Genomic DNA, 5,300 nt, shown 5'->3' on the forward strand with positions numbered 1-5,300 from the left:
AAACTGAATCCTGAGTCATCCAGGAGCCACTGCACTCAGAGCAGCTGAAACTGAATTCTGAGTCATCAGGGACCCACTGCACTCAGAGCAGCTGGAGCCACTGCACTCAGAGCAGCTGACACAGAGTTGGTCTGCTCCTGTCCTTTGGAGAAACTGAATCCTGAGTCATCTAGGAGCCACTGCACTCAGAGCAGCTGAAACTGAATCCTGAGTCATCGAGAACCCACTGCACTCAGAGCAGCCGAGGAGCCACTGCACTCAGAACAGAAGGATTACCAGATCCAAGAGGTGGCCTGAGTCCCAGGAGTTCTTCCACCCAGGAGATTAGGGGCATAAGACCACAGAGACCTCTGGACTCCGAGGAGCTCTGCAATAAGCAAGATAACTGGAAATACAGATTCCAATCTTACACAGAGAGGGCAGGTACCACTAGAGTTACCCAGATGGCGAAAGGCAAGCGCAAGAACATAAGCAACAGAAACCAAAGTTTCTTGGCATCATCAGTGCCCAGCTCTCCCAATATAGCAAGCCCTGAACACCCCTTCACACCTGAAAAGCAGGATTCAGAATTAAAATCACTTCTCATGATGATGATAGAGGATTATAAGAAGGAATTAAGTAACTCCCTTAAAGAAATACAGGAGAGTACAAGTAAACAGATAGAAGCCCTTAAAGAGGAATCACAGAAATCCCTTAAAGAAATGCAAGAAAACACAAAGAAGGAATTAAACAAAAACATTCAGGATCTGAAACTGGAAATAGAAACAATAAAGAAAGTTCAAAGGGAGACAACTATGGAGATAGAAAACCTAAGAAAGAGATCAGGAGTCACAGACGCAAGCATCACCAACCGAATACAAGAGATAGAAGAGAGAATCTCAAATGCAGAAGATACGGTGGAAAATATTGACACAGTTGTCAAAGAAAATGAAAAAAGCAAAAAACTCCTAACTCAAAACATCCAGGAAATTCAGGACACAATGAGAAGACCAAACCTAAGGATAATAGGTATAGATGAGAATGAAGATTCCCAACTTAAGGGCCAGTAAATATCTTCAACAAAATCATTGAGGAAAATTTCCCTAACCTAAAGAACAAGATGCCCATAAACATACAAGAAGCCTACAGAACACCAAATAGACTAGACCAGAAAAGAAATACCTCCCGTCACATAATAATCAAAACATCAGATGCACAAAACAAAGAAAAAATACTAAAAGCAGTAAGGGAAAAAGGTCAAGTAACATATAAAGGCAGACCTATAAGAATTACACCAGACTTCTCACCAGAGACTATAAAAGCCAGAAGAGCTTGGACGGACATCATACAGACCCTAAGAGAACACAATTGCCAGCCCAGATTACTATACCCAGCAAAACTCTCAATCAATATAGATGGTGAAACCAAGATATTCCATGACAAAACCAAATTTGCACAATATCTTCCCACAAACCCAGCACTTCAAAGGATAATGGATGGAAAACGCCAACACAAGGAGGGAAACTACAACCTAGAAAAAGCAAGGAAGTAATCTTCCAACAACCCCAAAAGAAGATAACTATACAAACATAACTTTACCTCTAATAACAAAAATAACAGGAAGCCACAATCATTTTTCCTTAATATCTCTTAACATCAATGGTCTCAATTCCCCAATAAAAAGACGCAGACTAGCAGACTGGATACACAAACAAGACCCAGAATTTTGCTGCATACAAGAAACACACCTCAGTGACAAAGACAGACACTACCTCAGAATAAAAGGGTGGAAAACAATTTTCCAAGCCAATGGTCCCAAGAAACAAGCTGGAGTAGCCATTCTAATATCAAATAAAATCGACTTCCATCCAAAATTAATCAAAAAAGATAAGGAAGGACACTTCATACTCATCAAAGGAAAAAGCTACCAAGGTGAACTCTCAATTCTGAACATCTATGCCCCAAATGCAAGGGCACCTACATACATAAAAGAAACTTTACTAAAGCTCAAAACACACATTACACCTCACACAATAATAGTGGGGGATTTCAACACCCCACTCTCAGCAATGGACAGATCATGGAAACAGAAACTAAACCGAGACACTTTGACATTAACAGAAGTTATGAACCGAATGGACTTAACAGACATCTATAGAACATTTCATCCTAAAACAAAAGAATATACCTTTTTCTCAGCACCTCATGGTACCTTCTCCAAAATAGACCATATAATTGGTCACAAAACAAGCCTCTACAGATACAAAAAGATTGAAATAATCCCTTGCCTCTTATCAGATCACCATGGAATAAGACTGGTCTTTAATAATGACAAAACCAATGGAAAACCCATGTGCACATGGAAACTGAACAACTCTCTACTCAATGATGACTTGGTCAAGGAAGAAATAAAGAAAGAAATTAAAGACTTTTTAGATTTCAATGAAAATGAGGACACATCATACCAAAACTTGTGGGACTCCATGAAGGCAGTGCTAAGAGGAAAACTCATAGCTCTAAGTGCCTACAAAAAGAAACTGGAAAGAGCACACACTAACAAGTTGACTGCACAACTAAAAGCCTTAGAACAAAAAGAAGCAAATACACCCAGGAGGAGTAGAAGGCAGGAAATAATCAAACTCAGGGCTGAAATCAACCAAATAGAAACTGAAAGAACAATACAAAATATCAATAAAACCAGGAGTTGGTTCTTTGAGAAAATCAACAAGATAGATAAACCGTTAGCCAGATTAACCAGAGGGCACAGAGAGAGTATCCAAATTAATAAAATCAGAACTGAAAAGGGAGACATAACAACAGAAACGGAAGAAATTAAAAAAATCATCAGATCCTACTACAAAGGCCTATACTCAACAAAACTGGAAAACCTGGATGAAATGGACAATTTCCTAGACAGATACCAGGTACCAAAATTAAACCAGGAGCAGATAAACCATCTAAATAGTCCCATAACCCCTCAGGAAATAGCAGCAGTCATTAAAAGTCTCCCCACCAAAAAAAGCCCAGGACCAGATGGTTTTAGTGCTGAATTCTATCAGACCTTCAAGGAAGACCTAATACCAATTCTCTTCAAACTATTCCACAAAATAGAGACAGAAGGAACACTACCCAATTCGTTCTATGAAGCTACAATTACACTCATTCCCAAACCCCACAAGGACCCAACAAAGAAAGAGAACTTCAGACCAATCTCCCTTATGAACATCGATGCAAAAATACTCAATAAAATTCTAGCAAACCGAATCCAAGACCACATCAAAACAATCATCCATCATGATCAAGTAGGTTTTATCCCAGGAATGCAGGGATGGTTCAATATTCGGAAATCCATCAATGTAATTCACTATATAAACAAACTTAAAGAAAAAAACCATATGATTATCTCACTAGATGCTGAGAAAGCATTTGACAAAATTCAACATCCCTTCATGATAAAAGTCTTGGAAAGATCAGGAATTCAAGGCCCCTACCTAAACATAGTAAAAGCAATTTACAGCAAACCAGTAGCCAACATCAAGCTAAATGGAGAGAAACTTGAAGCAATCCCACTAAGATCAGGGACTAGACAAGGCTGCCCACTCTCCCCCTACCTATTCAATATAGTACTGGAAGTCTTAGCCAGAGCAATTAGACAACAAAAAGAAGTCAAAGGGATACAAATAGGAAAGGAAGAAGTCAAAATATCGCTATTTGCAGATGATATGATAGTATACTTAAGTGACCCCCAAACTTCCACCAGAGAACTCCTAAACCTGATAAACAACTTCAGCAAAGTGGCTGGTTATAAAATCAACTCAAACAAATCAGTAGCCTTCCTCTACATGAAAGATAAACAGACTGAAAAAGAAATTAGGGAAATGACACCCTTCACAATAGTTGCAAATAATATAAAATACCTTGGTGTGAATCTAACCAAGCAAGTGAAAGACCTGTATGACAAGAACTTCAAGTCTCTGAAGAAAGAAATCGAAGAAGATCTCAGAAGATGGAAAGATCTCCCATGCTCATGGATTGGCAGGATTAATATAATAAAAATGGCCATCTTGCCAAAAGCAATCTACAGATTCAATGCAATCCCCATTAAAATCCCAACTCAATTCTTCACAGAGTTAGAAAAGGAAATTCTCAAATTCATATGGAATAACAAAAAACCTAGGATAGCGAAAACTATTCTCAACAATAAAAGAACTTCGGGAGGAATCACCATCCCTGACCTCAAGCTGTACTACAGAGCAATAGTGATAAAAACTACCTGGTATTGGTACAGAGACAGGCAGGAAGATCAATGGAATAGAATTGAAGACCCAGAAATGAACCCACACTCCTATGGTCACTTGATCTTTGACAAAGGAGCTAAAACTGTCCAGTGGAAAAAGGACAGCATTTTCAACAAATGGTGCTGGTTCAACTGGAGGACAACATGTAGAAGAATGAAAATTGATCCATTCTTATCCCCTTGTACAAAGCTCAAATCTAAGTGGATAAAGGACCTCCACATAAAACCAGATACACTGAAACTAATAGAAGAGAAGGTGGGGAAAAGCCTCGAATACTTGGGCACAGGGGAAAAGTTCCTGAACAGAACTCCAATGGCATATGCTCTAAGATCGAGAATTGACAAATGGGACTTCATAAAATTGCAAAGTTTCTGTAAGGCAAAGGACACTGTCAATAGGACAAAACGACAACCAACAAATTGGGAAAAGATCTTTACCAATCCTTCATCTGATAGAGGGCTAATATCCAATATATACAAAGAACTCAAGAAATTAGACTCCAGGCAACCAAATTACCCTATTAAAAAATGGGGTATAGAGCTTAACAAAGAATTTTCAACAGAAGAAACTCGAATGGCCGAGAAGCACCTAAAGAAATGCTCGGCATCCTTAGTCGTCAGGGAAATGCAAATCAAAACAACCCTGAGATTCCATCTCACACCAGTCAGAATGGCTAAGATTAAAAACTCAGGTGATAGTAGATGCTGGCGAGGGTGTGGAGAAAGAGGAACACTCCTCCATTGTTGGTGGGACTACAAGATGGTGCAACCACTTTGGAAATCAGTGTGGCGGTTCCTCAGAAAATTGGACATAGCATTACCCGAGGATCCAGCTATACCACTCCTAGGCATATACCCAGAAGGTGCTCGAACATATAATAAGGACATATGCTCAACTATGTTCATAGCAGCCTTATTTATAATAGCCAGGAGCTGGAAAGAACCCAGATGTCCTTCAACTGAGGAATGGATTAAAAAAATGTGGTATATTTACACAATGGAGTATTACTCAGCTATTAAAAAC

This window comes from Grammomys surdaster, unplaced genomic scaffold (assembly GCF_004785775.1).
Source record: "Grammomys surdaster isolate TR1022 unplaced genomic scaffold, NIH_TR_1.0 139, whole genome shotgun sequence".
Classification (NCBI taxonomy): Eukaryota; Metazoa; Chordata; class Mammalia; order Rodentia; family Muridae; genus Grammomys; species Grammomys surdaster.